This window comes from Corvus brachyrhynchos, unplaced genomic scaffold, assembly GCF_000691975.1.
Source record: "Corvus brachyrhynchos isolate BGI_N302 unplaced genomic scaffold, ASM69197v1 scaffold23, whole genome shotgun sequence".
In the NCBI taxonomy this organism is placed as follows: Eukaryota; Metazoa; Chordata; class Aves; order Passeriformes; family Corvidae; genus Corvus; species Corvus brachyrhynchos.
In genome coordinates this window covers 4,791,472-4,804,489 of record NW_008238983.1, presented here as the reverse complement: position 1 = coordinate 4,804,489, position 13,018 = coordinate 4,791,472, and the positions used below count along the sequence as shown (strand labels likewise).

The 13,018-nt window shown below is 35.6% G+C and overlaps 1 protein-coding gene and 1 long non-coding RNA gene across 2 annotated transcripts in view; one reads left to right on the top strand and one right to left on the bottom strand.

Moving 5' to 3' along the window:
- The window catches only part of LOC103618747 (cadherin-12), a 442,407-nt gene that overhangs the window by 297,807 nt on the left and 131,582 nt on the right, over nt 1-13,018 (bottom strand). The window lies entirely within an intron of this gene.
- The window catches only part of LOC108447770, a 20,742-nt gene continuing 10,734 nt past the window's right edge, over nt 3,011-13,018 (top strand). The window contains exons 1-2 of the long non-coding RNA XR_001863454.1: nt 3,011-3,021; nt 11,891-11,983. This is a non-coding gene — a long non-coding RNA (uncharacterized LOC108447770). The remainder of the gene's footprint in view (nt 3,022-11,890; nt 11,984-13,018) is intronic.

Genomic DNA, 13,018 nt, shown 5'->3' with positions numbered 1-13,018 from the left:
AAATTCAACTTAGCTTGTCTTTATTGACCCAGGTCTTCAAACAATGCAAAAGACCTTAGATCCCAGTAAAATGAATCAAGTTATGGCAATTGCTAAACAAAATGAAAAACTTGATTTTTGTCTTAGCTGTAATATTTTTGCTATCAAATAATTTCTCTGTCATGGGGATGGATGACCTTTTGACCATTTCTTTGCCTTTACTGAGAATGAAATCTTCAGAATGAGGGAGCATTAATTGGACTCACAAAAGGTTTATGCATAACTGATTTTATATGACTTCATTTATATATAGACCTGGCTTAAGTCTAAAGAAGTCATAAACATGTACACATGTAAAATCACTTGTTTGCTCTCGGGCTTATCCTTGGGGAACCAAGGCTAAGTTCTTTGGTCAGTCCCACAAAACAGGACATTGAGAGTAATCTGCTAGTTTGCAATTCATATGGATGAATCAGGATCCTGCTCTGAATCTACCTCTAGAGGAGAAATAATGCCTGTGTCAACTCACAAACCTATGGTGAGATGTCTGAAATATATATGTAGTCCTGAAAATACACCTGGCTTTGATATAACTGTGCCAATGTACAAATCCATGGTACATCTGCTTCTTCAATACCATGTGCAGTTCTGGCTCTTCCCTCCTTCTACATCTCAAGAACTCAGAGATAAACAAAGAGATGGAGTGTCTTACCTACACTGAATGCCTGAGCGAATTTGATCTCTGCAGCCAGGAAAAAAAAAAAAGGCTGGAAGATGTGGTAAATTTTTTAAAAAATAAGTAACAAGTAAAAAGGAGAGGGTTTGATTAAACACTATATTTCAAAACAAGATAGGGCATGTTAAGCTAAGCCAGGAGGAGTCAGGCTCAAAACAGACGGTTGAATTGTGGAACTTCTTTCCAAACCATATTTGATTGCTTGTTTCAAAAGAGGCCCAGGGGAAACTTGAAAAGGTCATGGAAGACTGATCCACAGCAGGTTGCTAAATACCCAGATAAGATGTTCATTCATATCAAGGGTCCATGACCTGAAAACAGAGGAAGGCTGAAAAGATATAGTGTAAGAATACAATAGAATAATAGAATCATTGAAGTTAAAAAAAGACCTTTAAGAACATTGAGTCTAACTGTAATGCTAAAAATGCCCAGTCCTCCACTAAACCATGTCTCCGAGGGTCACATCTACATGCCTTTTGAACACCACTAAGGTGACTCAAGCATTTCCCTGGCCAATGTGTTCCAGTGCTTGAGAACCCTTTTGGTAAGGATATTTTTCCTAATATCCAATCTAAACCTCCCTTAGTGCAATTTGAGGCCATTTCGTCTTGTCCTACTGCTTGTTACTGGGTAGAAGAGGCTGACCCTCACCTGACTACAGCCTCATTTCAGGCAGTTGTAGAGTGATAAGGTCACCCCTGAGCCTCCTTTTCTCCAGTCTAAACACTCCCAGCTCCCTCAGCCACTCCTTAATCAGACTTGTGCTCCAAACCCTTCACCAGCTCTGTTGCCCTTCTCTGGACATGATCCAGCTTCTCAATGTCCTTCTTGGAATGAGGGGCCCAGAAATGGACACAGGATTTGAGTTGTGGTCTCACCAGTGCCAAGCAGAGGGGGACAATCACATTCTATACTCTTTTCTAGGCCTTCACATTTGATCACTGAGACAGGATATTAGGTTATGTGGATATGTGACTCAGTATAGCCATTCTTATACTTTATTGCAAATGTGCATGAACTAAAGTAGCAATTCACTACTTTTCTTCTATTCCAAACATTGCATGGGAAGATGAAACATGACAACCGGCTAACTTTCACTCTTTCATTAACACTTCTTTTTTTTTTTTATGCATTAATTTCAATCTACCAAGAAAGCATTGAATTAACTGCCCCATTTCCAACTTCAGATAGAACAAATAGATTCAATCTATAGTGCACTTCCTCCTCTTATAACTTTTAGTCAGCACAGCTTTGATTTTTCTTATGAATTCTTATATAATCAGCTAAGGAAAAGACCCAGAAGGGCTTCTCTCCCCCACCCGTCCCCACCATGTCTTTCTAAACAATTTTACTGCCACACAGTCATAAGTGTTGATAAAACACCTCTGCAATTGTTCCATCCTTTACAGGTTAGTTGTGAGATGCAGTGATGGTCAGATGTAGATCAATGCTACATCTGTTTCCATTTGTTCTGTCCTGTTCTGGAGTGAGTTAAAAAAACTTCCCACCAGTCTCCTTTTTCATTTATTCATTTAATCTTCTTAACACTCTTCAAGCCTGTTGCTAAGAGATAATCAAGAGAAGAAAAAACTACATATAGAAACTAAGTAAAAGTCTTTACTTTAGGAAAAAAAAATCTTCCAGAGTGCCTAGCAATCTTTCCAGCTGGCAGGAGATGTAATGTATAGTATACAGCAACCCAGCTCTGTCCTTTACACCAGAGAGAGATTAGCTGCTCCACGCAGACTATAAACTACAACTGGCAACCTCATACAATAAGAACAGGCAGCCACAATCCACTGAAACTGATTCTGTGCCAAATGCCTCCAACCAGCCTTACAGCCAAGGGACCAAACCATAATTCTTCAGGTAAATACATTCAACTAAATGAGTCCTTTCATTTCAGGCAAAGAAGACAGGGAGCAAATAAGAGCACAGGAGACAGAAACTGGAACATAGTAGCAGCACAGCAGTGGCAGCCCACATCCAATATAATTAGCAGTCATTCTGGAACATGTTAAGAAAGTCAGACCAAGCACTTTGCATTTGGAATTAATGCCTAAGGCTACATCATGGCAGGGGTCCAGAAGATCAAAACAAAGAGTCTGAACAATGGAAAAGCACAGGCTATGTGAATGCTGCTTCCTATCCATGCAATTGGTTAGACTCTAGAAAGTCTTCCTTAGAAAACTGTGTTCAGACTTGCCTCCCAGAGACCAGTGAAACATCTTAAATGGCAGCACGTTAGCTGGTTGCTGACAGAAGCCCTCTTCTTGATGGTATTGCTCTCTACTTAAGACATTTGTGTAGGCACTGCAGACATTTGCAGCATGAAAAGCATCAACCAAATATAATTTACTGGCCAAAAATCATGAAATGCCATTAGAAAGCACAAAGGCAGACAGTTTTTCCTTTTAGACAGATGTAGCAATATAAATTACGTCACTTCACTAAATAACCAAATTATAATTGAGTAACATTTAGCTTTCCTTCCTATCCACTCATGCTACAATACAAACCTACTGAGCAAACCTGTTTCTTGCAAACATGTTTCTGAGCACATCTGACCTTTGATTTCGAAAGGTGCCAAGAGTGGAATCTGCTTAACTTAGTCACTGAGAATCACCATGCCCCATTTCTTTAAAAGTCCAGATCCAGGCAGGAGGGAGAAGGATGTTGCTTTTTGTCTTGGATCAGAAGGAGCCTTAGGAGGAAGGGGAGACTATTCCTTCATGCACGCAGAAAGAGTGCCTAGGTGCCAGAGACATTCTCTAGTGTAAAGGCAAGCAAGGGGCTCATGAGACAGTAAAAGTGCTGCCTTGAGAGAGTATATAGTGGGAAAGAAAAGGGTATTTTCAAACATACACACCTTCAAAATAGGAGTTAGGCACTTTCAAGGGATCAACAATATTCATTTGTACTAATCCAGTCTCAGAACCCAGACTAATAGCAAGCCTGGAAGACAAGAGAACTCTGAAAAGACAAAAAAGGCAGGAGAAATTTCTTTCCACAAACCCTCTTAGCTTTATGTCATTATCTGAGCTCTGTATTTTTAAAAGTTCATGCTTCTGGTCTCTCTTCTAATAAAACTAGCATTAGACATTCAAAATGTATTCAGTGTTTAGGGAATGATAAATTCAGTAATTTATCAAACAGGCACTGAATGATATTTCAAAGTACGGCCCAGAGTCTCCTGCTTTCAGACTGGCACTAAAAATGGCACTCTGGAAATCCTGTGCACAGCCCTGCCCCCGTGAGACTCAGGGCTGAGACAGACACTGCAATGAGAAACTCATAAAGAGGAGGGTTTTTCAAAAGATATGTCTGAGACACAGTGGGAGTTGCTTTGTTGAAAGAAAGAGTACTGCTTTTTTGTTGGTTTTTTTTTTTGTTTGTTTTTTTTTTTTTGCTTTTGAAATCTATGGGTAATGGTTACTGAAAAAAAAAATTAAAAGCAGGTGGTTTTGTTTTAAAGAAGGAACAATTTGTTAAACACAGCCCCCCACACACAAATGCATGTACACACAAGCCTCCTACCAGGTGGAAATTTCCTACCTGCTAGAAAACATTCTCTCTCTCTTGCTTTCTCTATTTTACTGTAAAATATGAAAAAGACCCAAGCGATATTGAAAATAAACATTAGGAAGACCCTTCTGGAAAGAAGAAAGATTTGTCCCTGCCTGGAAGCAGTTTTTAAAAAATTATGTTGTCACAATATTTCATGCTACGTATTTTCTATTGCACACTTTCCCAGAATGCCTGTCAGAGTTCAGCATTGACCACGACTGAGAAAGCAAAGAGAAACAGGACCTAAAAAGTAAGTAGAAGTAGGAACAGTTAAGAACTAGAAATGGGCTTGTAGTTTGTTTACTTTAAAAAGCAGAGCTGTATATTTTCTCCTTAAAGTTCTAGTCAAAAATTATTTGGATATGAATTTTTATTTTCTAACATCTTTCCTAAAAATTTACGTCTGCCAGGAGTCCCAAAATAAGAATACTAAAAGTATTTAACATTTTAGGAATCTGATACTTTACTCCATGAACATTTGCTCCAACAGGATTTTTGTGAACTTTACAGGGTCATGGTGATAACATTTATTTTTACAAATACCAATATAAACATTAGGGAATAAAAGCGAAGAAAATGAGAGTATGAGAAAGGATAGCTGAAGAATTTTTCCATTTACAGTTTCTGTTACATCTTTATCATCACTGGTCCATTAACTGTTATGGGTTATAAATTTTGTCCAATAAATAGTGTCCAAGGAAGTACTTAGGACTATTAGGATTCTATGGTGCTAATTTAATTTGATATAAAATTAATTTTGTCAGTGTTGCAAGATATACTATTAAGCTCCTGTTGGAGCTTGGAGAACAGCTTGGAGAACCAGCATCCCTATAAGCAACATTAAGAACCATAATTTTCCTCCAGTCCAAATGCATGTATATATTTTGTTTGACTATACAGCTTCCTATGAATAATATCTATGTGGAAATTTTTCTAATATTACTGGAAGTGGTGACTGTAAGTCTGACTCTGTAATCAATTCCTTGAATAATTGCAAACAAATGGAAGCAGAAAATCAAAGCAGAATTATTATCTCTTTATTAGTCAAACAAGAAATAACTAGGAATCCATTCATTAATGTTCACCTAAAATGCATAAATTATTTTTTTAAAGTCACAGGTATATAGAACCAAAGTACTCCTTCCCAAAGTTACTTAATAAAATGAGGAAAAACACACATTGAAATAATCTCTTTAAAAATCAAAATATCATATCTTCATTGGCATCCCTATACTATGAGGCTGCAATAAGAAAAACCTGCAAAAAAAAGGCAAGCTATCCCTAGTAGACAGAAGATCAGAAGTGAGTTTTTAGTCAAATTAAACAAACTGATTCTGCAGAGTTCCCTTACTATTCAAAACTGAAGTGAAGAAATGCAAATTTCCTTCTGCTGGCTGTCCTGCTACTGAGGTAGCACTGTTTGACTACCAAGATGATAAACTGCTACTCCTTCTTGTACTCTGAATTTATCACTTGTAGTAAAGTACGGAATACCAAATGTTTATTTATGGTCAAAAAAGTTTGCGCCTACATTTTTCCAGTTAAGTCTTTTTAAAAATGAAATCCTTATTTCAGTGTAGAAGAACTAACACAAAGGAAAGTCATGGTGCTATTTGTCTACTCAGTTTCCTTTCAATCATAATTTCTAATTAAGTATTGAAATCTCCAGACACCATATTCAACTTATGAAAATCATATGTATTTTGCAGTATTTTGTAACACATAGGAGATATTCCAAGAGAGCTTCATTTTTCATTTATCATATACTACTCAACATATTGTATTTATTGAAATGGATTGCCTACGATTACTTTGATCAACAGGGTACAAACATCATTAAAAATGTAAATATACCATAGGCTAAACTACTGAAGACATGAAGTCTAGCAGACTCATGAGCTTTCTGGGAATTTTTGAAATTAATACTAGAGAAATTTAAGAAAAGAAGAGAAAGTTAAATATAAGCAATAATATATGGCAGAGTCTTGATAATTTTCATTCTTCCAGAGAAGGTAAGGAATAAATGCCATCTACCAACCATGAAAACACATTCATGTCATTAAGCCCAGGGAGGACTGACTACAGAAATCAAACTGAATGCATGCAAAGTGTTTTGAACCTGAAAAGTGTATCAGGGAAAACATGATCTATTATCTATATTTAGTAAGGAAATTAAAATAACGTGGAGATGTCCTTGACTGGCTGGTTTTAACTGCTTTTTCTCACACCCTTCCATTTAGTTATGTATGATTCACAGTGCCTGAGAGAAGAGATAGAATCACAGTACTTACAGAAAAATGTTATATTTCAGTGCTATCAAGGCTAGGGCACAGGTGGAAAAAAATTGTCTATCAAGACCTCAAACAGTAAGTTTTCTTCATGTCACCATTCCAGTACAAGAAATACCATTAAAAAGGGTAGTTTCCTGCATTCCTTTTTATGGGACTAAGTTCCCAATCATAAAACTAGTCATTATGAAAATATCTACTCTGCATTCTCAAGAAACCAAATCTACAAGCACTGGAAACTCAATTATATCATGTATTAATATTGCATACATAAAATTTCATAAGATATACTTGGCTGAACAGAGTAACTAAATTAAAATTTGACTTATAATTAAAAACTTATCAATCATTTCAAGAACATTAACACGACCCACATTATATATTTGCTACTCTAGTCTCTCCAGAAATTGTAGTGCAAGTTGTCAGACAGTGTTAGTCATCAGTTCTGTGCAGTAGGCAATGCTTGTGGCAATGCAGAGAGCCTTTAGAATGGATCAGCCACGGCATAATGAATTATTGCATTGATGATATGTGTAATACGCCGAATATCACGTAGAAAACTGTAAATATATGGAGAAGCATATATATCAATTTTTCAATTTAAGAATTACAGAGATCCCAAATTTTGGAGAGGTCTCTATTCTAGAAAGCTGTGCATGATCATGAAGGAAAGATACAGGGTAAAAATGGGAATAAAAACAGAGATATTAAAAGAAAAAGACCAGAAACATTTTATAATCTGTATGATTACTTATCCCCTAGGCCACAATGGGGCTAACTATGCTTTCCACAGAGTTAAAAAGTGAAAACAGTGGTGATTTTGAAATATGAATCATTGTTTGTCTTACAATTGTTAACTTGACAATGCCGATACAATAGGCTGATATATTTATAAATTACTTATTTGGTATGGTTATGCTGGTTAAGTTCAGATAATAATGCAGAGTTTATGAACAGATTATCTGTACTACAAAGAATAATTTATTTCTTTTACTGTCAATTCTAATATAGTAATTTATAGGCAGAGCATGGTATGTGTGATTAAGCAAAACTTTTAGTAAATTTGGAGATAAGCTGAAAAGTTATCCATTTGTCAAAGAAGTGACTTATTGGATCAAAAGCAGGGTTCACAACACCTTGTCCATATAATTCCATACAAATAAATATATTCAATTTTTCAAGAACTATTAGACTAGTATTAGGCTGTTAGATTAAGCACTTCTTTACCACAAGATTCCTAACTAGAAATTATTTCTGTAAGATGAAATTCATTACATTCTGCTTCTCATGGAAGGACCAGTGATATTAAATATTAACAACTACCTTAATTAAAACTCTGCCATTTTCACAATGTAAAATGTAAAGAATTTTGATTTGCATTAACAGACAGATATTTTTCAAAATATGTTCATAAACTTATGAAACTAACAAACTGGTTATAAACTAAAAATGCTGTGAAGACCAAAATCCTCAAGTAGTTTTCCTGTTTATTGTTTTGAGCTCATTGAAAGAAATCAAATGTATTCTCCATTGAAAAATATTTACATCAGCCCCCCCTTAACCTGGAATTCTGCTTATTGGTCCTGTGAAAACTTGAGGAGTGCCTGTTGAACCCTTTTGCTCAGCAGTTCCTACCTAGATCCATGCACAGGATGTCTCTCAGCACTACTTGGCTGCTCATACATAATAGTTTCACATTCTTTGTGACATAAATAGAAAGCTGTGGGCTGAGGCAGCAGTAGAGGACACCAAGCCCTCCACTGTATGACATAAAGGTACAAGTCCCATATGCTCATTTATATAAAGGCACGGAAGTCTCCTCCTGATGAAGATAATAATTTTCTGGTGTTTCAACTAGGGGCAGAAATAAACCAATCAGTGCAGAAACTTGAATTGTTATCCGTGGGGTTTAAGTGCAATAGGACAGTAGAAACATGAGAGCACTGTCTGGTAGATCTGTCTGTCTCCTTCCACAATGCCTTCTCAATATCCTCCTCTTGACATCAGCATTTATGGAATTTCACATGTGCCATTTTTTTTAAAACAGGGACAATTATACTATTGTGCCGTTACATTACGATAGAGCATGAGACCAAAGTTCAAATCATCCTTTCTGGATACAAATGTGTATGTTTTTGTTTGGCTTCCAGTGAGTATGGGGCATTTCACCACCTAAAATGCTTTTGAAAATGACACATTATCTAGGTCTATCGATAGATATTTGTCTGTTCTTTCCTCATTTTCTGATAACATTTAAATGCCATGTAATCTGGAGGGAATTAAAGCTCTCAGTATCTTTATGAGGCAAGAAATAAAATTCCCCTTTCCCACACAGAATATAGAATAACTTAGTGTTTCTCAAGGATTGGAGAGTTGAACTCATGTATTTTAAATCCCAGACTAAGTCTTGTCTCTGGTTAAACAACTATTAAAACAGCTAGGAAATGTAAAGGTGTTTTCATCTGAACTAAACAGAGTAACACAACAAAATTTTATGAGCACATATAATGTGGGACATTTTCCTGAAAAAATTCTAAAATAAAAATCAGGTTTCTCATTGCAACATCAATAAAAAGTAAACTGATATACCCTGCATGTAGTGCTGGGGTTATTTGATATAAGATTGGTATAGGATGACAAAGGAAAAAAGAAGAAATGAAAATAAATAAATGAAGAGAAACCCAAAATTCATCTGTTTGGAAGCAGCAGTAAAAAACAAGAGAACATTTGAGCCCCACAGAATTTTAATTTGAGCAGTTAATTTGTTAGTAACAGTTTAATTTGAACAGTTTAATTTGATAGTAAAAATGGCTATGTCTAATGCTTTCATTTGTATTTGTCTTGGTCTAATGAGGGGAAAATTCAAACTCTAAGTGCAAAACTGTTAAAGGATGTTAACCAGAAAAAAAGAAACAAAACAAAACAAAAAAACCAAAACAAATGAAGGAAATCCTTAAATAAGATTATGCTACTCAGTGAAGAAACATTCATTAGCATGGTTTTACAGGAAGTGAAAAATTTGGGAAAGATTTGGTAAAGCACAGGGGAAAAAAAGTGGGTATTTAAATTAATACTATTCTGTAGGCCAATCAACATGAAAGTCAGTTTAGTGAATAGAAACACACATTTCTAAAATCCAAATATATACAAATATGGCACTTTAAAAATGTAAATAGGCAGCAAATTTTTTTATTATTATTTTTAAAGGACTTTAACAAAATATTTAATGCTTTAAATTTTTTATTTCTAGATATTTTGTTACAATGAAATTATAAAAACTTAGCCCTGATATTGTCTTTATATTTGAAAGACTTTTTTTTCATGTAGCAAAATAGTGATTTTTCCAACTATGAAAGCTTAGCCTAAACTCCAAAATCCAGCTGGATTTCTTCCATCCATGTATTCACTAGTTAAAGATTCTATAAGTCATGTCAGTCCCACAATCTAAAGGACTGTTAACAGCTACTCCATGCAGAGACACAGTATAAAATAAAACAGTGGTGTCATTTTCTTTTCCTATCAAAAATGCAATTGATTAATATTATCTAAATATTTCAAAGGAATGCATCGAATTACATCCCCCATCCTGAACTTCTTCAAAACACGCTAAAAAACACCAGTTTGGAAATTTCATTACTTTTTTTCAGCTTCTTGTATCACTGTCTTCTAGGGAGTTATAATATGTTGCAGAATTTAAATTTTAAGATTTATGTTTCTTGTCAGGCTTTCCTTTCATTAACAGCTGGGAATTAAAAAAGCAAAACTGGAGAAATTTCTTGGAAGGGAAGTTTCCCTGCTAATTTCCAAACTCCTCTAAGTAGAAATAAAGTTAAAATTAAATCAGAAAATGCTTCTACGAATATTACAATATTTGAGTACAACCTATTTTTGTTGCATTTACCTTGGATACCCAGACAAAAAAAAATAAAATGTAGTAAAAAGCAAAAGGTAGTAAAAAACAAATTATTGCTAATGAAACATTTTGGATACATACAAAGAAACAGACTTTGGACAATGGTGGATTTTATTTTAATCTATTCTTTCAGAGTGTCTATGGAGAAGCAATACTTCAAGATACTGTTAGAGGTCTTTACTATTTTTAGCACTGTTCCCTGTTTTTTTACATACTAATCTAGGGTTGCAGCAGTATCACAAAAGAAAAGTAAAAATACATTGTTCCATAAAATTAAAATAATGTTTTGAAATCCTGAGGGATGGTTCTTAAACCAAAAGATTGAAAGAAGGTATTTTAAACTAGCTGATATATACAAAGTTTTGCATTTTACAGCCCTTACGTCATAAATAATAATAGATGAACTTCGAGGGAATAAGGACATCTTAAACAAAGAATTTGTTTCACAAGGAATTTACAGAGTACAAAAATGGTTTGTAAATGGAGATTGTGTTTTATGAAGTCGTTTTGTCACTAAGCATGCACTGGAAATGATATTGGTAAGGTTGGTGCCATATCAATGTGGTATATCAAGAATAGATTCCTGTTCTGCACAGTTAAAACAAAACCTGTATAAATTTGGATGTGACGGGGGGGGTTTATTGTGATTTTTGTAATTAAAATACAATCTTTCTTGTCCAAATCACAGCTAGCAGTATACCACTCTATTGAATTAGACCCATTTCTTCCTCATCTTGCCTATGAAATACAGCAGAAGGAGAGTTAGTATTCACATTCAGCTATATTTGGGCAGAGAGAGCTAACAAGAATGTTTTTTCCTTTCCTGGGCATACGAGTGTCATCATGTAGATATTCAAAGCCCTTTTGAAGGGAAAGGGAAGGATACTGATTTGCCTCCAAAGGCTGTGCCCATGTTTCTTCCCAGGATATTTGCTGCTAAAAACTTCAAGCCAAGACATACAGTAGGTGGGATGTTCCCTTCGAGTGACTAATAGATTCAGCTTAATCGTATGTTTTCTCCATGGCACGTGATACAAGGTTTCCCATGGAAACCTTGTAAGTTGGACTGTAGTAAGTACTTGTAAGTAGGTAAGTTACTTTGATGGTTTCAGTTGGAGTAGAGTTAATATTCTTCATAGTAACAAGTACGGGATTATGTCTTGGATTTGTGCTGAAAACACAGCGTTGATAACATGGGGATGTTTTTTTATTGCTGAGCAATGCTTGCACAGCATAAAGGTCTTTCCTGCTTCTCACTTTGCCCCAACAGCGAGGAGGCTGGGGGAGAACAAGAACCTGGCAGGGGACAGAGTCAGGACACCTGACCCCAGCTGACCAAAGGGACATTCCACACCACATGGCATCATGCTCAGAATTTCATGCTCGGGGAAGAAGAGGGATGATCAGAGTGATGGTGTTTGTCTTTCCAAGTCTCCATTACATGTGATGGACCCCTGCTCTCCCGGAGATGGCTGAACACCTGGCTGCACATGGGAAGTGGTGAGTTAATTGGGAAGTGGTAAACTAATTCCTTGTTTTGGTATGCTTGTGTGCACAAATTTTGCTTTCCCTATTAAACTGTCTTTACCTCAATGCAAGAGTTTTCTCACTTCTACCCTTCTCATTCTCCTCCCCAGCCTGACTGGGGAGAGTGAGTGGCTGTGCAAGGCTTGGCTGCTGGCTGGGCTTACACCACAACTCCACAATTCTTACACACGAGGGTGCAGATTGTCTCTGGTTACTAGCAAGCATATCTCAGTGCTGACTAGATTGCAGTGGTTGCCTGAGAAATCCTGAATAATACACTTTTTACACCTGGCGCACCAAAAAAGAGATCTCATTATATCCCATTATTGTAATGGGCAACAGAATGCCAAGAACGTATTAACTACAGTATTAATAATGAATATAATACACAATGTAGGGAGTAGTTTGAATTCCAACTGCTTTGCATAATTCTTGTAAGACTAACCATAAAATTATCTGACTACTTTTAACAAACTGCTTTACTTATTCTCTCTTCTGTACAATAAATTTCTGTAGAATGTTTCAGTTATAATTAATTCCCAAGTTATTCAGAAAATAATTGCTTTCGTTTTCTTTCTTTTTTTTTTAATATAGCATTTGGGCAAAAAAAATATTACAAGCTATGATCTGAAGAAAATAAAATGGCAAGCTCTGTTATACATCCTCATAAGAAAGAAAGTGGAAACAAACTACATTCAATAACGTATTATGGTCACTCTTGAATTACTTTAAACCATTTCAAACATTGACATTTAAAAAAAAAAGTAATATAACTAAAAGAATATATTCTTTCCTAAACTACAACTTGGTTCATATTTGTGTAAGACATTTGAAACAGATTAATCTTGTTTAAACGTTCCATTTGCCTTCACTGGAGGGGGCAAGGAAAAGAAGTGAAGCAGCACAGTCAGAGGATGCATTCCCTGATGATATAAGACAGTGATTTTCATTACAGAGACATGCAAGAGAACTGAGAGGTCTTTTTGAATCATGGAAATTTTGTAGGGA